Below are 24,550 nucleotides of genomic sequence, written 5' to 3' on the forward strand. Positions count from 1 at the left end.
AAAAAGTTCCATTTTATAGATAAGAATGCTGAGGACTAGCTATTTGGCTTCTTTTCTCTGGACCATACAGCGAACTGTAGCTTGGGGGCTTGGGGACAAAAACTAGGTGACACCATCTCATCAGAGGGCCAGGATTGAGGCTTGAACTTTGAGCCTTGGGTCCTTAGCCTTCTGTGCCAGCATTCCCTGCAGAGAAGCTGCTCAAAATGATAATAGGAATAAAGTATGAAAAAGAAGCATGTTTTCAAGTCACTGGACCTCTTCGCATGTCTTCATGTCCTTAGATGTATTTTATATGTTTGCGGTTGTCATGAGTCCATGCTTGCTGCCAGGAGAAGGAGGATGGGCTTACCTGGCCCAGGAAGAAGGCATCTCCGAAGAAACACTATTCTATGTACCTAGCCTGTGTCCTGAATTGCCATCATCCCCATTTCCCTGACACTTTCCATTCTGTGTTTGTGCTGATCAGAGTTAAGGGTGGGAAAAGCAACACAGGAAGGGTGGAAGACACTTATGTCATAAATGCCACCTGCATTTGGCACTTTCCAAATCTGTCCCCAGTGGCTCCCCATATCCCATGGCTGGAGGTGGGCCTTTCAGAGTTCCTTGGCTGTGGGGTGAGATTTCATGGTGCATGGGCAGCATGCAGTCACAGTGCCGCTGGCTTTGACATTGGATGTGGGACATACAGGGACATCCCTTCTCTCTTGACACCTTAGGCCCTGGCAAGTCCCAGTGAGCTTGGCTTAAATCCCTGCTCCACTGTAGTGTGAGTGACGGAGGCCTGTGACCTCTCAGCTTCTTGTGTTCTCATCTCTGAAATGCACCGTCCAGTGCAGTGACACCCATGGCAACCTGGCCTGGAGGAAGACTAGCATTGGTGTTGCTTAATCTCCCTGGAGATGATTTTGCTGTTAACAGAGGGGAGTCATTTTAATGGTTGATGGGGGACCCAGCATTTAAGCTTTTTTTTTCCCCCAGAAGATCCCATTGGAATATTGCAATTTTGGTTTCTGTGCATATGGATCTGTGGAGGTGCAGGAGACTTAGGATAAAATCATGTAGTATCATGTCAGGCAGAAGAATGTAAGAAACAATTACTCCCCAAGAATAATTTTTCTTTCCTTTAGCACCTGCCTTTTTTTTTTTTTAAAGAATAACGTCCCTTTTTAATACAGAGAAGCACTAAAAAGGAAACAAACAAAAAAGACATAATCATTCAAATAACCCTTTGTTTTTTTGAAAGAACATATGTACATTGTTAGAAAACTCTAGCAGTACAGAAGCACTGAAATGAAAAGTGTAAGTTTCTTCTTATCCTCATCTCTGTCCTTAAAGATGAACAGTGTTACAGTGTTTTTTTAAAAGTTATTTTTTTTTCTTTTTTTTTTTTTTTAAACTTTTTTTTTTTAACGTTTATTTATTTTTGGGACAGAGAGAGACAGAGCATGAACGGGGGAGGGGCAGAGAGAGAGGGAGACACAGAATCGGAAACAGGCTCCAGGCTCTGAGCCATCAGCCCAGAGCCTGACGCGGGGCTCGAACTCACGGACCACGAGATCGTGACCTGGCTGAAGTCGGACGCTTAGCCGACTGCGCCACCCAGGCGCCCCTAAAGTTATTTTTGAGAGAGAGAAAGCACGAGTGGGGGAAGGACAGAGAGAGAGAGAGAGAGAGAGAGAGAAAGAATCTCCAGTGGAGATTCTGACAGTGCAGAGCCCGATGTGGGGCTTGAACCCATGAACCATGAGATCACAACCTGAGCCACAGTCCGACGCTTAACCCACCGAGCCACCCAGGTGCCTGTCTGTTATGAATCTTTCCAGGAAACAAAAATGCAGACAGCAGAATATCTCAGCTTCTGTATATGTGCTATTTGACAGTACAAAGATCTGGGCTCTATACATACTGATAGGGTCTGGAGATCTGATCTTTGCATACCAGCTGCTTCAGCTCCACAGTATTCACTTTATTCTCCTGAATGGATGCATATCATCAGGGTTTATTAAAAACAGAGTATTTATAAAGAGGGCCAGCTCTGTGCTTTGAATGAATAAAGGCAGGATTTTGTTGCATTCATTTTTGGAGGAAGTGCCTAGAATGGATTGTAATAACTTCTCTGGGAAAGGTGGCCGCTTTTTGGCAAGGAGGAAGGAAAGCAAACCAATAAGGAGACCCAGGGACAAGAGACAGAGTTTTGTCTTTCCCGAAGACATTCTGATTTGTTTTATAGATCACTGAAGGGCATTCAAAGCTGCAAGTGGTGGGGCCCCTGGGTGGCTCAGTCGGTTAAGCGTCTGACTTCAGCTCAGGTCACGATCTCGCGTCCTGATCTCAGGTCATGATCTCGGTCCGTGAGTTCGAGCCCCGCGTCGGGCGCTGGGCTGATGGCTCAGAGCCTGGAGCCTGCTTCCGATTCTCTGTCTCCCTCTCTCTCTGTCCCTCCCCCATTCATGCTCTGTCTCTCTCTGTCTCAAAAATAAATAAACGTTAAAAAAACTAAAAAAAAAAGCTGCAAGTGGCTAAGAAATGCAATTTTCCTTTCCTTTGAAGGCTGTCTGTCTCTCTTGGTCAGGAAAGAAAGACTGAGGTGGGGTGGGGTAGAAATATTGGATAGGAATAAAATGTAAATATCCAATACTGGCACAGGCTTTCTTATTACCCATCCCAAATCCACTTGGAATCTCTTAGCCTCCTTACAGATGAACCTCGCTCAAGGACAACTGTTTCCCCATTTGCTTGTTTCTTGACTCCTGTTAAAGAGGATGGGATTCATTTAATTGAATGGTGGTTCCAGTTAAAGCACTCGGTAGATTTCCTGGCATCAGCTTCCCTAGCTAGAATTACACTGGCCTGGGTTTCTTTTCAAAAGAAACCCTACCTGCTCCATGTTAATGCTGGGTAATATGAATTTAGAATCTTGCCAAAATGTGCCTGAGGAATTCATTTGAAAGGCCTGTGCATCCAGACAGGCTGTGTAATGAGAAACACTTGATTTCTTCTTTTAATGGGCAGGAATTATGCACAAAATGGTATTCGGTCTTCACCTTGACCTTGCTGTCTGAACTATAGCCTCATTCACTGAAGAAATGTCCCATGGCTGAGATAGTTCTGGCCAAATGATTGAATCTCCACTTAAGAAGGAAACAAAACAAAAGAAAAAAACATCTGTTTTTGGATTCCTCCCCCTCTCCCTCCCCCCTTCTTCTTCTTCTTCTTCTTCTTCTTCTTCTTCTTCTTCTTCATCTTCTTCTTCTTCTTCTCCTTCTTCTTCTTTCACAGAGCAAGGAGGAATCACACTGTCTCTTTTTCAAGGCATTACAATGAGAACCACACATAGTCAGAATCCAACTTGGGAATTCTATAAAGTTGGAACAATTATACTCAATTTAGGCAAGTTTCTTCTTTGGAGTTGAAACTGGTTGAAACCCCTGTTTCACTCTAAAGAGCTCTTCTCCAGGAGAAGCAGTCTGTGATCTTGGTTGGAACACACATCTGTTTCTGGGCTGGACAAATCCAAAAGAGGAATCCCAATTACAGTTTTCATGGGTGATGGAATTTCAGCTGTACTACAGTTGAACCACCTGGGCTGCCTCCACTGTCTTTTTTCTTCTTAAGGATGAAATAAGCTGATCGAGTGTTCATTCAGTTCTTAAATTACATTTCCATCTTGTAGCATTTTATTTCCTTTTTCTCTGGTGAGATATATTGACCAATGGATTATCTCCAGTTTCTTACCAGCAGCACAATTTTCACTGTTGGGAGTTCTCCTGGTTACTGATGGATGCGGTTTTAGCTTCCTAAGATTTTCTCTTACCCAAAACAACACACAACAAAACGAAAATGCCTTAACTAGATGGTTTGGATTTAACAACAAATCTCTTGGAGGAAAAAATAAGTGAGATATTTGAATGAATTGAAAGAAGTTGATTTTTTTTTTAATTTTTTTTCAACGTTTATTTATTTTTGGGACAGAGAGAGACAGAGCATGAACGGGGGAGGGGCAGAGAGAGAGGGAGACACAGAATTGGAAACAGGCTCCAGGCCCTGAGCCATCAGCCCAGCGCCCGACGCGGGGCTCGAACTCATGGACCGCGAGATCGTGACCTGGCTGAAGTCGGACGCTTAACCGACTGCGCCACCCAGGCGCCCCAAGAAGTTGATTTTTTTAAAGAGTTTAATTGGAACCTAAAATTTGTGAAACAAACAAACAAACAAAAGAAAGAAACAGAAAGAAAGAAAATAGAAAGAAAACACTTTGACAAAAGGTATAAAAAGATCAGCTTGATCAAGAAGTGAAAAGTATCATTCTGGCCACCAGGGGGAGCACATATTGTTCTGTGCAGATAAAGAGGAAAACAAAGCTAACAATCCACACAAAAAAATTCATCACTCTGGTGGACCTGTCCAGGTTGTGAACAACATCTGTTTACAAGAAGAGCACTTTTGTTGTTGATGTTATTATTGTAATTGATAACCAGATGCTTTGATTTCTGGAAGAAAGAGGACCAGCTGGGCATGTGGTGAAAAATGAATTTTTTAGGCTTATCCACATGGGAATTATCAAATAAGTTAGCTGAGAAGTAAATAACCCTTTTAAAATAAGTTTCGCTTCTGACTTTGACCCTGGTAGATACATACATCCAATTCTCTTAATGCAGAACAAGTAAATATGAGTTTGAAAAACCACCTGGTTGAAATTGACGATTTTAAGGAACACAATGAATTTTATCTGTATTTGTGCAGTTTTGTTGTTTTTGATTAATTTGTATTTGAACCTCAATTTTAAGCAACATGTATATTTTTAACAATGACTTTTGAAGTTCTTAATTGTTTAAAGTCATAATTCATACTTACAGTAAGTGTCAATGTATTACAGAGAGGCAGCAAGGAAAAAGACTTTTACTTTCTCACTTTTCTGTTTATTTTAAGATAAAATCCTTAAAAAAGGAGCCTCTCTTACTATGTTTTCCTCTCTTAAACCATTTTCAACTTGGACTTTTACATGTATTAAATTCCTACTACCAGCTGAGGATCACCCCATCTGCAGGAAGTAGTCTGGGCAGAGATAGGGTATGTGGTGGCTAAATGTTGGTAGAACTAGCTAGGCTCAAATCTCTGTTTTACCACTTGGCAGCTGTGTTGCTTTGGGCAAGTTTAGACAAAACTTAGCAGTCTCGGTTTCCATGTCTGTTTAATGGGACTAATATCTCCCTTTCAGGGCACTTGCAAGGATTAAATGTGATTATATGTAAAAAGTAGAGACTGGATTTTGGGTCAGAGTTAGTCACTATTTGTGTTGTTATTGTTGATTTCTTCCTTTGCTTTGTGCATTCCTCATCAATATTTTATAGTGCATTCATTCATGTCACAGCTCTGCAGAACATATTTTCTGTATACCAGATTTGTGAAAGATACAGAGGCTGTCAAGACTGCTAATGCTAGGCTTGGAATTTCCTGAAACTTTCAACAGCATCAAAGGGAGTGCCACTGTAAGCTACTAATCAAAGTTTGTAAGCCCTGGGACATTCACCAAAACCTTAAGAGTACTTGATGATTTTATGGCTAGACCAGTGAGGATTAATGACTGGCCCGTTGGCCATCATTACTGCATTGAAGTAGATTTTATGTGCCAAGTGCACTTAGATCAATGTCATGTGACCATGCTTCCTGTCAAGTCAGCAGACCAGAAACTGGTATACAGAGGCCTTATCCTACTCTGTTCACCTCAAGGGGGCCGGAAAGCCTGTTGCATTTCCTGCCAACTACAGCATACTGATTATTGGCAGCCATGTTGGTCTTTGACTTTTGTCTTCCTGTTCTTCACTGAGAACATGAGTTTTGTTAGGATGAAGCCACCCCCATTCCTGCCTCCTCCCTCTGGTTGGCTGCCACTGGGGGCACAAAAAGTTAGCACAGAAGCCTTCAACTCGATATCTTCAGGAAGAGTCACATTTAAAGTCTTCCCCTTGGAAGATCCATAAATGGATTTTAGGCGCATCTGGAGAGGAAATGACCTGTCCCCCTCAGGTGTACATTTTGGAGTTTGAAGTATAGGTAGGATCTTCATATGTTGCTGAAGTTTAATTACAGGGAATCCACACATGCTCAAATGTGTGTGACAAAGTAACATTTAAGGGATAGCTCTAGAATTTACTATTTTGGTAACATTCATATGCGTCCATCTAGGTCTTTTTTTTTTAAATTTTTTTTTCAACGTTTCTTATTTATTTTTGGGACAGAGAGAGACAGAGCATGAACGGGGGAGGGGCAGAGAGAGAGGGAGACACAGAATCGGAAACAGGCTCCAGGCTCTGAGCCATCAGCCCGGAGCCCGACGCGGGGCTCGAACTCACGGACCGCGAGATCGTGACCTGGCTGAAGTCGGACGCTTAACCGACTGCGCCACCCAGGCGCCCCGTAGGTCTTTTTATTTAACAATGTTTCTTTGCTCCAGAGGGTGTCCGTGGGTTTTTTCCAAATGTTTGTAGCCTTATCAGTTGTGTGTGAATGGTGCATACTGATTGAATATGGCAGTTGCATTCTGATTCTAAATTATTTGGAATTTATTCTCACAGAACGGATGTTTTCAAAAGTAAACAAAGACATTAAAACATTTATAAAAAGACTGTCACACATTGTGAAGTGCAAAGTGTAAATGAATTTTTATAAACATATGGATTTCATTTCTCTTAGGATATGCATGAATTTAAACATTAAAAGGAAATATGCTGGCTACAATGTGTTTTTAGTTCACATTTAGACTTTAAAAATAATCAGAGGTGCCTAATATATTCATAAAGGAGCAGACTCCTTCATCCTATGATGTCATTTGAACCATGGAATAGTGATTAATATTACCCCCAAAAGTCTTTTTTGAAGGAAGCTCCAGAGTGGCACTTGCAATTTGAATTTCTGTTTTTAAGCACATTCTACAGTTTATGGCCAGACTTCTTTTTTCCTGAACAAACTTCTAAGTTGCTGTGCTCAGCACACTATCCCTGTCATTTAAATTTGGATAACACCATAGTCAAGTCAAATAGTTGAGGCTTCATAATATTTACATTGAAGCGGAAGACGCGTGAGAGAGGAAAGAAAGTACAAGGGAAGCAATGTCCAGCCCCTGTGGTCACATGGAATGGATTCTGTCAAGAATGTAAAATAACATTTGTATCTAAGTTGTGCTCAGAATCAGTAAAAGATCTACAGTCCAGTCAAGAATGTAGCCAACGTTGTTATTTTTAATTGCCGTGATAACATAGACTCAGAGGATTATTATTAAGAAATTTTGGCTGCAAGCATTTCATTCCATTTAGTTAAATGAAAACAAATTAGCATAGAAATTATTTTCTTGCAAGCTTCACTTTCAGCTGTGATGTTATCAATTGCTGCAAGAGTGGTAACCATTGGTTCAGTAAGAGATTCTTTTGAGAGTTTGATACACGTGAAAATAATAAATGGTCTAGTTGACTTTCATCTGTTTTGATCAATGTAGAGCCTTTAAACTCAGGATTCTTTGGATAAAAATAAAATTTTCATACCCTCCTATGTGTAAAACATTGTTTCAAAATAAGTATTATGGCTTTAAAGAAAGTAATATAGGAGAAAAATTTCTAATGGTGAAAGAGACATTCTCTATCTCACTCTTCCCTTCCTTCCCCCTCCCCCTCCCCCGCCCTATAGTTGGAAAAGTGGAATCTCTTGTTTGCCGGAAGCTTTTTCTTTCTTTTTTTCTTTCTTTCTTTCTTTCTTTCTTTCTTTCTTTCTTTCTTCTCTCTTTCTTTTTCTTTCTTTCAAGAGGGAGAGAACACACAAGTTGGGGAGAGGGGCAGAGGAAGACAGAGAAAGAATCTTAAGCAAGTTCCATGCTGAGCTCAGCTCAGCTCAGCATGGAGCTGACGTGGGGCTCAATCCCATGACCCTGGAATCATGACCTGGGTTGAAATCAAGAGTCAGATGCTCAACTTACTAAGCCACGCAGGCACCCAACGTCCCAACCTTTTCTAGCAGAGATAGAAAGATACCACATGGGGGTGCCTGGGTGGCTCAGTTGGTTAAGTGTCTGGCTCTTGGTTTTGGCTCAGATCATGATCTCACAGTTCGTGAGTTTGAGCCCTGCGTCAGTCTCTGTGCTGGCAGTGGCCAGCTTGGGATTCTTTCTCCCTCTCTCTCTGCCCCTCTCCCACTCACACTGTCTCTGTATCTCTCAAAAATAATAAATAAATAAAACTATATATCTATATTCATATCTGTCTATATCTATCTATCTGACACCATATCAGTGATACCTAGTGTAGAGTCTACAGTTTTTAGAGCCAGGGTGCAGGAGAGCAGGGTGCATGAACATTGGCTATTATCTTAAATTATTAAATTTGCTCTTATAAAGTGCATAGGCTCTGTCCACCCCAAATAATAAAGGCTAATATTACGCTTTTACTAGGTGCCATGTATGTTTCAAAATAGTTTATGGATATTTTCTAATTCATTCCTCACAGACTTTGGGGGAGATACTATTTCTATCCCCATTGGTAGATGAAGAAATTAAGGAACAGAGAGGTAACATGACTTGTCTGAGGTTATTCAATTAATATTGGCATCTAGTACTTGACTCCATACACTTTGGCCTCAGAGTCTATACTTAATCCCTGCAAAACCAAGAGATTCTGATAAGCACCTCAGTGGTTTCATCTACTCCTCTCCCTCACTCCAAGTGGAGGGTCTCTGCCCTTCAGATCTTACCTGTTTCTGATACTGATATGATGTTACATTTGGAAAGTCCCTAACTTTGGGATTGGTTCCAAGGCAATGCAGAACTATCATCTTTACATGACATTTGCAACATTACTGCAGATGTATCAAGTAGCCATTGCTGTGTAACAAACCAAATGGCTTAAAACAATGGCTCCAAAACATAATGGCTTAAAATAACAATGCTCTATTATTTCTCCTGTTTCTGTGGGTTGGCTGGATGGTTCCTCAGCTGATTCTCCCTGGACTTACTTATGCAGCTTTATTTGGCTGAAACTTGGCTAGGCTGAAAAGTCCAAGGTGGCCTCACTCATATGGCTGGCAGTTGGTGCTGACTGTTGGCCCTCCTTGGGTCTGCTTCAAATGGCCTCTTCTCATCCAGTCAGCTAGACCATCTTCTTTACCTGGCAGTCCCAGGGCAGCAGTCCAAGAAGGCCAGAATAGAAGCTGCAGGATCTCTTCAGGTATAGTCTTAAAAGTTGGATAATGTCATTTCCACAGACTTCTGTTGGTCAAAGCAAGTCACAAGGCCAACCCAGGCTCCAGAGATAATAAAATAGTTTCCACTTCCTTATGGGAGAACATCAAAGTCACATTGCAAAGGGCCATGAATACTCAGATGGGAGAAATATATCGTCAAGTTTCTCAGGGTTATCAATTTTTAAAAAATCACAGCAAAATATGTTTTTTACAATATTACAATGTTTTCTTTAATGGCTTGGAAGTCATTTCAGCATTCCTACTTCCAGTTCCTCATTAAGACATTGATAATAGTTTCAAACAAACTTTAGATATGGAATCAGGAGACACTTCTGGATTGTTATCAAATCCAACATGGATGAGAAAAGTGAATGAATTTTTTTTAAACTTCTGTCCAGTTGTCTGAATCCTGGAGGGGACGTGGGAAGTAGGAAAAGGTATGATGTTTTATTTTGATATCTATGTGTAAATAGTTAACTGGGAAACTGAGAAAGTCCTAAATGTCCCCATGATTTTGGCTTCAATCTTGTAGACAGTTCAATTCTTGGACTTTGCTCTGGATCTGGAGGCTGCTGTGGAGGAACAGCAGAAACACACAGTGCTATGAACATGTCATTTTAACTTTGTTTCCAGCAGGGTCAAAAAGCAGAGGGCAATTCACATGCAAAAGCCTGTAAATGCCAGCTTTGAAACACTGTTGGGTGAAGGCAAGGCTTAAGTAGGTTACCTGGAATGCTGGTAGTGCACACGGAGCCTGAACACTTGTGTTTTTGAGGTTCATCTGCTGGATCCTTAATGTTCTATGCAAGAATTTAAATTTCCTTTTTTTATTTTTTATTGCGGCTTGGCATTCAGCTAAGAACTAGGAAAACAACCTGCTCTTTATACAGAGAAGGAGGGAAAAAAAATCCTTGTCTTTAGCAGAAAACACAGTGGCTTCACCTTCCTCAGCCCTGAAACCTTGACATGCAAGTCCAGGACTGTTCAGGACCTCCTGGTCTTTCACAAGCAAGAGGCCCATTTTAGGGTGTGTGAAATCTGATACCACCAGTTGGAAATCTCCATGGTCCTCCCAAATCCAGAGTTTCACTTGTGTTTGTGGAAGGTAGGCCCTGTGATCATGGTTCCAGAACAACGTGGAAGCCAAGAAGGAGGTTCTGGATTCAGATATGAATTTTAACCCCTGTTCACTGCTGATGGGCCAAGTTAAATGGGGAATTTATTCTGTTTCTCCTCAAGCCTCAAGTTCCTCATCTGTGAAATGGGTCTGTACAGTGCCTGCTGAGTGGGGTGGTCAACAAACCTTCCTGTTAATGCCCTCAGCCCAGGGCCTGGAGGATGATCATTATTGGCAGTTATTGGTGAATTTTGGAATTGTCTTTGGGATCTTCAAAGATTCCACATTTCAGGTTTTCACTTCAGATATTACCCCCAAATTGCTTGTAGAACTTGCAACCTGATAATCACCTCACTTTCCCCCCATGGTACCATTGCATTCAACTAATTCGGTCAAAAAGAATTCAGTCACATCCTTTTAGAAACTCACCAAGCAAAAACCTCATGAAACATTTTTTGACTGGCTTAACTGGTCTACCTGTTCAAAGGAATTGACCTGGAAGGATTGGTCTGTCTATGTTCTGGGCAGGTAGCTTCATGGACTTTAGACTTGTACAGTCACAGAGGATCCTGTGCTTAGAAGGAGCTTGGCTTAATGCTCTGTTGTTGCCCTCTTGAAATTTTTATAATTTTTGAGAAAGGAACTCCACATTTTCTTTTTGCATTGGACCCTAAAATTATGTAGCTGGTTCCGATCCCATGTTAAAAGGCAGTGAAGGCTGAGAGGGTCCTGGAGAAACCTGACTGAGACATTCACCTGTCCTGTGGAAATGATTTTGACTCCAGAGTCTACAAGACAGAGGGTACAGAATTTCCTGGATGTCATAGTGGTTAGCTTTTATTTTCTTCCTTGACAAAATAATAAATTTTTAAAATACCAACACAACAAGAACACCACAACAGAACTTTCCCAATTTATATAGACAATTTCATACTCTTTGAGGCAGTTTCTAAATAATCTTTTCCTTCAGCAAATATTTCTATAACAGTAGGGTAATGAAGGACTTTGGGTATGTGATATTAAAAACACAAATCACAAAGGAGAAGTTGGAGAGATCTGACTACATACAAGTGAAAATGTCAGCATATTTAAAAATATAATAGGGCCACTTGGGTGGCTCAGTAATTTAAGCATCTGACTCTTGGTCTCAGCTCAGGTCCTGATCTCAGGGTCATGAGTTCAAGCCCCATACTGGGCTCCTTGTTGGGCGTGAAGCTTATTTGAAAAAAAAAAAGTATTATAAATCTAGTTCGAAGACCAAGGATACATTTGGGAAGATACCTATCAGTAGAGGAAAGATGATCACTGTTGTAGGAAATGGACAACTGGAAAAAAATCATTTATATATCAGTTACGAAGCGTAAGAGCAAATGCCCAGGAAGCAGTGAAACAAAGCCACACTTTCGTAGTAATCAAAGAAAGGCCAAATAAAACCTGTTACTATTTTTTTCTCTCTTCACTGAATATACAAAGATTTTTTTAAAAAAACATTGGAGGGGCTTGGAGCAGCAGGCCCGATGGTCGGCAGAGGAAGGAGAATTTGGTGTTGTTTCTAGAGCCCAGTGGGACAATGTGGCAGGGTGGGGATCCTCAGCAAGTGGACTTCTGTGGAAACCAGTGTGAGGAGGCTGTGGGATCTGCAGGAGTGGCTGGGGGGCCAGCAGGGCTCTGATGCCTGGGAGATAGTTCAGAATGAGTTACCCCCGCCCCAAGGCAGTCCCATCCTGGGGCGAGAGCGGGGGACCTCACATCCCTGAAGTGGATCACTGCTGCGAAAGAGTGCTGGCAGCTCTCTGCAGCTAGAGCACCCCCTAAAGGTGACATGGTCTGTGCACTGGTGACACTCACAGCAGCTACATGGAGGTTCCTGCATTCCAGCACATTCTACACATCAGATGTGGTGAGCAGAGCCTCTACAAGGTGGAGGACATTTGGGTGTAGATGTGACTCCCTGGTGTCTTCCTGAGGTTCCCAAGGGCAAGTCTGGGCTTCAGCAGTTGTGGTGACTCAAGGAGTGCCAGCTTGGGGCACCCAAACCTTTCTGTCCATGCCCTGGGAAGAGCTGTGTCTCCCTTCACCAGGCACCTTAGGACCAATCCCTGTTGTGGATTTCCCTGGTGGATCTCTTTCCCCCTTGCCAGGCCTACCCACAATGGTCAATCTCTACATCAAAGTGTGAAAATGCTGCCCAAAGTGATAGCTTGGTTTTTTATTTTCTTTAAATCTTTGTTTATTTGTATTTTGTGATTTTTTATAGTAAAAGTCATGTTCATTTAATAAGACAAAATATACTTTTTAGTTTTTACTAAAAGTGATGTAAGAACAATGAAGAAAAATGTCCAAACAGAATCACTTAAGTATATGACATTTAAAAATGTGGGGCTATGGCATTAGGGTCGAAGAAAGTTAAGAACAAAAAAGAAATTAGGGGCGCCTGGGTGGCTCAGTTGGTTGAACATCCGACTCTTGATTTTGGCTCAGGTCATGATCCCAGGGTCCTGGAATAGAGCCCTGAGTCGGCTCTGTGCTGAGTGTGGAGCCTGCTTGGGGTTCTCTCTCTCTTCTTTCCTTCTTCTCTGCTCATGCTCTGTTTCAAATAAATAAATAAATAAATAAATAAATAAATAAATCTTAAGCATGATATAATAAAACAGTAAAAGAATAAAGTAGGGAGAATATTTAAAAAGCAAGAAAAGAAAAAAAGTTTATACAGAGGCATGGTGAGCAAAATGTAGAAAAAATAACTATTAATGAATACAGTTTTTCTTCTGTGAAACAGGACATTATCTTAAAAGGCCAGAGTTCATTGAGAAAACATTCAGAATGACAGAGGAAATGAATTCCCCAAATTTCATATATCAGTAGTAATAAGATTTTAATCAATACTGGAGTTTGAATTATTAAAAGGGAATTACTGATTTTTAAAAGAAAAGTATTTTAGAATTTTTTTAGAAAATTCCAGGCAAAATGTTCTAGTCTTCCACTATTCAAACATTTTTACCATCAGTAGAAACTTAGGACAATAGCATTTTATTAGTACAGGAGCAGAAGCAATGGCATGGAAAATATAATTTAAAGTAGAAAATAAACTGACTAACTTAATTTTATTAAGACAGAGGGAAAAAAGCCACCACCAGCAGGAATGAAACTTAGTGGTGTTGAAAAATGTGCCAGCCATATAAACCATTGGTTTTTAAATATTGTCAGTTGGAGAAGTGTTTTATTTTGCACAGGGAATCTTTGTACAGAAATCCCATGTGTATAGCAGGTGATGAGGTAACGATGGATAGCATGGCTGGTGGTGGGGACCCTAGCCATTATACAATCCCCATTCTTCCCTTGTCTCCTTCCAACATGCCCCCTTTTAGGCCCAAAGCATAGATATTTGTACTTAGCAACAGATCTGAGCACCCTTGAGACCCTCTACCCTGGCATGCCTCTCAAACAGTCCCTTCAGTGATACACTTAAACTTTCTCCCACAGGGCCAGAAAGATCCCTTCAAATCATGAAAAGTCTGATTTATGTCATGGAAAACAAGCCTAAAACATACCAGGGTTGCCCTTCTCCTTAAAGATTTAAATTTCCAAGAAAGATGATCAAATTGACTTACTGAAATGTGTCTGTTATAGGTTCAATTGCATCACCCAAAAAGCTTCTTTGAAATCTGAACCCCTGGTATCTGTGAATGTGATCTTATTTGGACATGGAGTCTTTAAAGAAGTGATTGAGTTAAGATGGTGTCATTAGAGTGGACTCTAATCCAGTGTGACTGGTGTCCTTGAGAGAAGAGGAAAACACCAAGTGAAGACAGAGACACACAGGGACTACAGAGACAGGGAGGACAGAGACAGAGCTGCAGTGATGCAACCACCAGCCAAGGAATTGAATGCCACTCTCAGAAACTAGAGTGAGGCAGAGAAGGGTTCTATCCGGACTCTCAGAGGAAACGGTCCTGCTGATATCTTGATTTTGGATTTCTAAACTCCAGATCTATGAGAGATTTAATTTGTGGTGTTTTGTGCCACTCAGTTTGTGGTAATTTCTTACCACAGACAGCTACAGGGAACGAACACTCAAGATTTAAGTAATCTCTCCATCCAACGTGGGGCTTGAACTCATGATCCCGAGATCAAGGAACATGTGCTCCACCAAGTGAGCCAACCAAGTGCCCTAGAATTTATATTTTAATAATAATTTTCAAAAAGAAGGGAAAACATTTATTCTTAGCATCTTAAGGTGAGGTTCTCAAAGACAAATACTATGCCTTATTTATCTTTCTATTCATGTGGCTTGTAGCACTGTGCCTGGTACACATTGGCACTCAAAAATTGCTGGATGAATAAATGATGAGTGAACTTAATGGAATATTATGGAGTCGAATCCTGGTTGAACCAGAGTTTCAACTTTGATCTGCGTAATGACAAAATCATCATCTTGAAAGGGGAAATTTTGGGGGCACTTGGGTGGCTTAGTCAGTTAAGCATCCAACTTCGGCTCAGGTCATAATCTCATGGCTTTTGAGTTTGAGCCCCGCATCAGGCTCTGTGCTGGCAGCTCAGAGCCAGGAGCCTGTTCTATCTCTCTCTCTCTCCTCTCTCTCTCTCTCTCAAAAAATGAATAAACATTAAAAAATTTAAAAAAAGAAAGAAGAAATTTCTGTCAGTTGCTCTATTTGAGGCTTATGTGACAGTAAGTATGTTTTCAGAGGAGAAACAAGAAAAAAATGTCATAGAAAATTCCTCTTTAATACTGGGACTTTGTTTAATAGAAGTTATATCTATGTGGCACCAACAACATTTTAATAAGGATTTATACTATTTAAATTTTGCTTTTAACCAGAATTTGAGCGCAAGCTATGGCATCAGTTGAGGAACCCCAGATTCCACCCCCTGTTTTAAGGGACTACCCTGAAGGTTAATCTGATTCCCAGATGGTACAAGTTCATGCATATTTGCCTTTGGTTTTAATTTATCCCTTCACTCATTCCTATTCATTTAAAAATGTATGAATGAAACAAACAAACAAACAAAAAGATAAAAAATGCATGAATGAGTAAATGGAACAGCTTTTGTTTCCTCAGGTACTTTTGATGAGTATTAGGGGCTTTCACATATGTTAATTATGTATTTTTTTCCAATTGCCTTCTTTTTTGTTTTCCTTTTTTTCTGTTAATTTTTAAAGTTTGAATAATTCTAGGCTTACAAAAAAGTTGCAAAAATGATACAAGAAATTTCTATAAACTCTTCAAGATTCCTCAGATTTATGTCCAAATACATCAGCGTGTATTTCCTAAAGTAAGGGTATTTTCCTCTGAAACCACACCATAATTAGTAAAATTAGGGAATTAACATTATTCTACTATCTAACTGATGGACTTCATTCAAATTTTGCCAAATTATTCCCTTTATCTGGCCTAGAGCCAATAGGCATTGTATCCTGTGTTTGGTTGTGTATTTGTTTGTGTTCCTTTAAGCTAGAACAATTCTTTGGTCTTTGTCTTTTATAACCTTGAGTCTTTTGAGTACGGTTTGGTTATTTTGTAGAAATACTCCAAATTGGGGTTTCTGATTTTTTTATTCTTTCTTTCTTTCTTTCTTTCCTTTCTTTCTTTTCTTTCTTTCTTTCTTCTTTTGTTGAGAGAGAAAGAGTGTGAGTCAACGAGGGGGCAGAGACAGAGGGGAGAAGGAACGAATCCCACAAGGGGCAGAGAGACAGAGGGAGAGAATCCCATGCAAACTCTGCACTGTCAGCGAGGAACTGAAAGTGGGGCTCGTGCTCACTCCACGCGGGGCTCTATCTCACCTGAGGCAGGACTCGAACTCAAGAACCGTGAGATCATGACCTGAGTCGAAGTTGGATGCTTACCCAACTAAGCCACCCAGGCATCCCAAGGGTTTTTCTGATTTTTTAGAAGTGTCCCAATTTGGGTTTTTCTGATTTCTGACTTCGTTGTCATGATGAGATTCAGGTTATGGATTTTGGGCAAGAATGTCCTAAACGTGATGCGGTGTCCATTTCAATTTATTATATCACGAGGTAGACGCTATCCAATTGTCTCATTATTGCTATATGTTGTTATGGGCTGAATTGCGCCCTTCCACATCATACGTTAAAGTCATAACTCCCAGTGTCTCAGAATGTGACTGTATTTGGAGATAGGATCTTTACAGAGGTAATTAAATTAAAATGAGGTCATTGGGGTGGTCCCTATTCATTATGACCTGGTATCTTTATAAGAAGAGAAATTTGAACACAGACACTTACAGACGGAAGATGATGTGAGCATACAGGGAGACAACCACCATCTACAAGCTCAGGAGAGAGGCCTGGAAGAACAGATTCTTCCTTCATGGCCCCCACAACAAATGAACCCTATTGACACCTTGATCTTGGACTTCCAGCCTCCAGAACTGTGAGAAAATTCATTTCTGGTGTTTAAGTTCACTCAGTCTGTGGCACTTTGTTATGGTGGCCCTTTCAGACTAACTCACAAGTTAACTCTGATCACTCGGTAAGGTGGTATCTATCATTTTATCCACTGCGAAATACTGTTTTTTCCCTTTGCAATTAATAATATCTTGGGAGGATGTGGCTCTGTCGGTTAAGTGTCTGATTCCTGGTTTCAACTCAGGTTATGATCCCACAATTTCGTGCGCTCAGTCCTGCATCAGGCTCTGTGCTGCCAGCACAGAGCCTGCCTTGGGATTCTCTCTCTCCATCTCTCTCTACCCCTTCCCCACTTGCACTGTCTCTGTCTCTCTCAAACTAAATAATAAACTTAAAAAAATTAAAAAATTAAATAGTCAAACTTGGTGAATAAATCAGATCTTTGGCTTTATATAAAAAAATATCTGTGAGGAGACACCTGGAGATGACAAATATCCTATTCCTCATCATGGTGTCACCACACTCAGTTAGCATCCACTCATGACTCTTGCCTGAAATAGTGATTACTGTGGTGGCTGCCAATTGTATGTTAACTGTTTTGTCAGAATAAACATCAACAGGAAAGTATACAAATCAGCAATTAGGGCTCGATGAATTTTCACACAGTGAACACATTCCTGTGGTTTCTCACTGGCTCAAGAAATAGACATTATCAGCACCCAGAAACCTCATTTCTCTTCTCAAACTACCTCCCACGTCTCCTCAGTGTAAGCTCAGTCATGATTTCCAAAACCAAATGAAAAACTTGCTGGATATTAATGGAATAGTTTATTGTGGATTGTTTTGTGTTTGGCTTCTCTCAGTCAATATTTGTTTTTATTACTCTATAATATTCCATTGTATGAATATATCACTATTTATTAATTACAATGTTTTTTTTAAACCTGAGCTGAAATCAAGAGTCGGATGCTTAACCTGAAGCATATCAAAGTTTTTCAAATGCTCCTTCTGCATCTGTAATAGAGTCATATGATTTTCTCTTTATTCTAACAATGTGGGGAATTACATTTATTAATTTTTGAATGTTAACATTGCATTTTAGAAATAAACTCAAGCTGGTAATGACATAGTATTCTCTATGTATGACTTGATTTGTTTTTCTAGTATTTTGTTTAAGCATTTTTTAATTTTTTTTTTCAACGTTTTTATTTATTTTTGGGACAGAGAGAGACAGAGCAAGAATGGGGGAGGGGCAGAGAGAGAGGGAGACAAGAACCGGAAACAGGCTCCAGGCTCCGAGCCATCAGCCCAGAGCCCGACGCGGGGCTCGAACTCACGGACCGCGAGATCGTGACCTGGCTGAAGTCGGACGCTTAACCGACTGCGCCACCCAGGCGCCCCTTGTTTAAGCATTTTACACCAACATTTACAACTGACATTGGCCTCAAATTTCCTTTTTTTCAATGGGCTTTTCAGATTTTGTATCAAGTTATGCTGGCTTCATAAAAAGATTTAGGAAGAATTTCTCTTTTCCAGCATGCTGGCAGTTTGTGTAAGATTGGTATTCTCTCTTTATTCAGCATTTGGTAATTTTCACCAGTGAAGCCAGTTGGGTCTGTACTTTCCTCAAGGGAGTTTTGTTCTTACATATTCAATTTATTTAATGTTGTCTTTATGAAATGTTATGGAACTAGTCATATTTTTCATCAGGAAGATGAAATCATTATTAAAAATTATATTAAAAATTATATTAAATTATATTAAAAAATTATATTAAATTATATTAAAAATTATATGAACGTATTATATTGGTAGATTGTTTTAAAATGTTCATAATATTTTTTCATGTTTTTTTAATTTTCTAAAGTCTTCAGTGATGTTCTTTTTTTCATTCCTGATATTGGTCATTTGTGTCCTTCTACTCCTTTCTTCCTTTCTAGAAGCAACTTTTGGATTTCTAGATTTTTGTATTGTACACTAGTTTTCTGTATCTATCACTTTTCTTATTCCTGTCTGTGTCCTTTCTTTGGGTTTAATTTACTCTTTTCCCCTAACTTCTGTAGTTGATCATTAATTTTACTTTACTCTTTTTCTCAAATATACATTTAAGGCCATAAATTTTCCTCTCTGAGTGTCTTTACTGTATCTCACTACCCTTTTTCTTTAAGGTTTTATTTTAAGAGGGTTCTGGTTTGTTCAATAGGTTAAGCTCCCAACTCTTGATTTTGACTGAGGTCATGATCTCATGGTTTGTGAGTTCAAGCCCTGAGTTGGATTCCTAGCTGACAATGTAGAGCCTGCTTGGTATTCTCTCTCTTCCTCCTTCTGTGTCCTCCTTAGGTTGTGCATGCACTTGCACACACTCCCTCTCTCCCAAAATAAATAAATAAGCTTTAAAAAAAGATTTTATTTTTAAATAATCTCTACACCCACCCTGGGGCTCAAACTCACAACCCTGAGATGAAGAGCTGTGTTCTCAGTCAGCCAGGCGTCCCTGTATCTCACGATTTTTGATACATTTTTTTAACTACCACTTCGTTCTACATAATTTCTGATTTACATTGTGATTTCTACTTTGGTCTCTGGGGATTTTAAGAGTGTATATTTAATTTGCAAATTTGGAGATTTCGTTAGTTATCTTTTTTTATACTGACTTCTCGCTTAATTCCACTGTGATCAGAAAACACATACTCTTTGGTTTAAAACCTCTGACATTCATTAAGACTTGTTTTATGACCTCACACTTTTACTTGACACTTACTATTCTAATTTCCACATGGGCTCAGAAAGCATGAATATTCTGTAATATTCCATATACGTTCAATAAGTCAAGTTTGCTAATTGTCTCATTTAAGCCTGTATATCTTTACCAATATTTTTTCCCCATTTTGCCCTATCTAACAGCACTATGATAGGCTAGATGTGGTTTCCTTTATTATGTTTTCTGTTATATCACTTTTGGAAAGTTTTTGTCTATTGTTCCTTTTTTTTTTACAGTTTATTTTTATTTATTTTGAAAGAGAGATAGAGAGCAAGAGGGAGAGAAGCAGAGATAGAGAGAGGGAGACAGAATCCCAAGCAGGCTCTGTGCTGTCAGTTCAGAGCCCGATGTGGTGCTCTACCTTATTAACCATGAGAGCATGACCTGAGCTGAAATCAAGAGTCAGACACTTAACCAAATGGGTCACCCAGGCACCCTGGCCTTATTTCTATAATAAATGCTTCTGCTACAATCTCTCCTCCCCCTACCTCTGAGATTTATTAAAAGGCATGTTGTACTTCCCTGTGCGCCATACTTCTCTTATGTTCTTTCCGTGTTTTCCATCTTTCTTCTCTTTGAGCCTCAGTTTAATTAAATTCTACTGATCTTTTTTCCAGTTCATCAGTTCTTTTCTACTTTTGAACCCATTTCTTTTCAGTTCATTTATTTTTCAGTATGGAATCTGCATTTAATTCTTTCTTAAATTGATTTTAATTATGTGCTGTATTCTCCCTCGTTTGTTTTCTTAGAGCATGTTTATCACAATTATTATTATTTTTTAACATGAAATTTATTGTCCAATTGGTTTCCATGAAATTTATTGTCCAATTGATGTCCAGTGCTCATCCCAACAGGTGCCCTCCTCAATACCCATCACCCACCCTCCCCACCCTCCCACCCCCCATCACCCTCAGTTTGTTCTCAGTTTTTAAGAGTCTCTTATGCTCTGGCTCTCTCCCTCTAACCTCTTTTTTTTTCCTTCCCCTCCCCCATGGTCTTCTAAGTTTCTCAGGATCCACATAAGAGTGAAAACATATGGTATCTGTCTTTCTCTGTATGACTTACTTCACTTAACATAACACTTTCCAGTTCCATCCACGTTGCTACAAAAGGCCATATTTCATTCTTTCTCATTGCCACGTAGTATTCCATTATGTATATAAACCACAATTTCTTTATCCATTCGTCAGTTGATGGACATTTTGGCTCTTTCCATAATTTGGCTCTTGTTGAAAGTGCTGCTATAAACATTGGGGTACAAGTGCTCCTATGCATCAGTACTCCTGTATCCCTTGGGTAAATTCCTAGCAGTGCTATTGCTGAGTCATAGGGTAGATCTATTTTTAATTTTTTGAGGAACCTCCACACTGTTTTCCAGAGTGGCTGCACCAGTTTGCATTCCCACCAACAGTGCAAGAGGGTTCCCATTTCTCCACATCCTTTCCAGCATCTATAGTTTCCTGATTTGTTCATTTTAGCCACTCTGACTGGCTTGAGGTGATATCTGAGCGTGGTTTTGATTTGTATTTCCCTGGTAAGGAGCAATGCTGAGCATCTTTTCATGTATCACAATTATTTTTAAAGTCCTTTCTGGGAACCCTGTTACCTGGACTTTCTGTGGGACTATTTTTTTTTTTAACTTGTATATTGTCATGTTGTCTTGTCTCCTGGTAATGCTAAGTAATTTTTATTAAATGCCTGACATTGTATTTCAGAAATGTCAGAGAAAACTTAAAGTTCTGGACATTCTTCTCTTCGTAGACTTTACTTGTGCTTCAAGCAGACTGCTAAAGAACAGGAGATCATGGGTTCTGGTCAGGAACTGAGCCCAGCCTTTGTCCTGGCTGGTGTGTTTCCGGTTTGCCATTATTCCTAGGGTGTATCCCTGCAATGGTGCCTCCAAGAGCTGGTGGTTATTGTCTAGGGCTTGTCTTTGGTCTGCTCTGAGGTCTAATTTTTGTTCCTTCCACCTAGCTTTGGGAGAGCACATAAACATACACATAGCACATTTCAGACTTCTGGCCATCACTTTATGCTGGTTTTGTCTGTTTGTTTGTTTTGCCACTCAGTGTTTAGGTCCTTAGGTTGTTGCTTTGGAATCTAGAAATCTGTCAAGCTAGACCAAACATAGGTTCACCTCTGTTTTTTCTTCTGCCTTGGAACATGGCCCTTCAAATTCTTGTTACCTTCTTAACTCTCTGTTGCCTCCAGAGTGGTATTTTTAATATTCTATCCAACTTTTGTAGTTGTTCTATGTGGGAGGTTTGGTTTATTAGAAACTAGTCCACCATAACTGGAATCATGTATACATTTTTTAGAAACAATTCCCACTTATCCTCATCTTGCAAATCACAGGTCTCAGACTCGGAGGACTGAATAATTTTCCTGAGTTAACATGTCTAGTTAATGTGCAGAACCAGAATCTGGACCAGGTCTTCATCCAGGACTCCACAGTTCCCTGTAGCAGCCACATCTAAGGACTGAACACCTCTGCCAAGGCAACAAGGAGAGTGTTTGGATGTGTCAGCAGTGAGAGGAGGAGCCGGCTGAGTGGTGGCTGCAGTGCTGGCAGGGGTCAGCTGGCTAAGCTTGGCTGAAGCCACAGTTCTGATGAAGGCATTCACATTCATCATTCATTCACCCTCACGACCCAAGACTTGTGGCTGCACATGTGACTGTGCTTCTCCCCTCTTGCTACCAGCTCCATTTCCCACCCCTCCACCTTCCTCCCCCAGATCTGAAGAGATACGTGTGACAGGAAGGCTGCTCAGGTGATTTGGTCTCCAGCAGTCAGTTGATTTAGAAAACTGGGCAAGGATCTTTATTGCCTTTGGGACATGCACTCAGTGAGGCAAATTGTACCTTGAGCCTGAAAGACAATTGGCTTGGCCTAAAAGGAACTAAACACATAAGTGCTTTATTCATAACACCAGGAAGTACAAGCCACAAAACTCTTCAGCTACCATTTTCCCTCTGTAGGAAAGGAACCAACAGACATCACCAACGTGGCTAGAAGTTTGACCTTAGTTTGAGGCTGAACAGAAAATGTGGTCTCAGGGCTGGGTGTGGAAGGGGAGGCAGTGAGTAGAATGAAGGGAGAAACCAGTCTGCTATTTCGTGGAGGAGGTCAAACCATAAGACTACTTTTTAGTGGCCACCAAACAGCTTATGACAACATGATAATGGTTATTTTCCTCATTTCTCCTCAAAATGTCATGGTGGCTGACTAATGGCGATTGTTAAGATGGAGGCTGAAGCAATGTTCTTGCCCACACTCCTCCCTCTACATCCTTAAGAATGTCCATAATTAAAACAGTCTCTTCCATGACGCCATCTTCTGTCAAATGCAAGTAAAATGGACACTTGTTTCCCTCATCACATGTTATCTTGCTTTTCAAGGGGGAGCAATCATAGAATGGAAACTTTTAGCTTCTCCCTTGCTTAATCTTTCCCAAAAGAAGGAGCTAATATGATTGGTGAAAGCTTGCTGTTTTGTTTTGTTTTGTTTTAGGTCTGCATTGCCCAAGAATGGGGATACTGGGCCTTAACAGCAAAAGCAAACAGAACAACAAAAAACCAAAACCTAGACCCCACCTTCTCCTTTCTTGTGCTGCCTCTCTCATCATCAGTAAAATGTGCCAGGACCTCCTCATTTCTGTTCTGGAAACAGCCCAGGCCACGTGGTTGTCCTCCTCCCACTATTCTGAAGCCCTGGGCAGGGAGACCCAGCCACCTCCCTGGGGCTGGATGCAGGAGCCATAAAGTTGTGGGTTTTCCCACTTCAGGCCAGACCTATGAGGTGTTTTGTGACTTCAAATCCAATTTACATCTTTCTGTCCAACTACTGTCAAATCACTACTAAAGGTATTATCTTGATCTCTCCTGGGTCATGTGAAGAACACCTGTCCCTAGTTTTCAGGCTTTTTTTTGCTCCCAGTGGCTGGATGTACATTTACTGGCACTTTGACATAAGCAAGACATGCTGTGAATATTTCTTAGTGTGCCCATGCATTTATTCAACATGTAATATATAAGAGTCTGAATCACCGGGTTGTAATCATAAAAAAAATATTCTATTTTTAAGCATGTCATCTTGGTATTCTAGATTCCTAAAACATAAGTCTTGAATCTTTTTAGTAAATGGATATACCAGAACATTATAACTATGAGTAGCAACAGGAGAAAGAGAGTTAAAAAAGAAACCACAGCGGAAGCAGTACTGAAAAATTTAAACAAACATGTGAGAACAGAAGCACCATATATAATGCTGACTAGTGTTCATGCAGCTTTCTGAGCTCCTTGGAGAAAGGTGCTACCTGAAATATAAATAATATAGATATTTTCCTCACATTCTTCATATCCTTTTTCCAGTCTTGGTCACAAAATGTACAGAGTGTCAGGTTACTGTTCAACCAAAATTATATTATGGGGGACTTCAAAACAGTTCCTCTAGGGAACTTGGGGGCTGATCCACTGGTATCTCCTAAGACCACCTTGTTTTTTACATCAGTTCTGTTCCTGAGACCTCAGGGAATGAAATCTATGAATTTTGGAACAGGAACTTGAAAATTATGTGCCAGATTGCATCCTTGTCAAATGGCCTCATTCAGGTCAGTGGCTTGAAACATTACTTACCGTATCCCAGGACACACGTCTATAGTCATGGCAGTGGAAATTACTTACCGTATCCCAGGACACACGTCTATAGTCATGGCAGTGGAAATTACTTACTGTTGGAAAATTGAACTGCAATCCTTTAACTTCACCAATGTAGATGTCCCCAGGAATTCTACATTGGTGAAGTTAAGAGATTTTGGAACTCTGCCTACATGTGTCACCTGCTACCTGTTTTCCTGAGCATGTGTGTCTGTCTCAACACTGAGTTTCTAGCACCTGGCAGGGAGATCTGGCAGGTAACAGGCACTCAATTCTATTTGCTAAATGATGGCACTTACAATTAACCTACCCAATGCAATTTATGCTGATCTGGAAAGAAATATGTGGAAAAGATGAGAAATTTACAGTCTGAAAGAGATAAAGAGGCCATGGGTGGAGT

Source organism: Lynx canadensis, chromosome A3 (assembly GCF_007474595.2).
Source record: "Lynx canadensis isolate LIC74 chromosome A3, mLynCan4.pri.v2, whole genome shotgun sequence".
NCBI classification, from domain to species: domain Eukaryota; kingdom Metazoa; phylum Chordata; class Mammalia; order Carnivora; family Felidae; genus Lynx; species Lynx canadensis.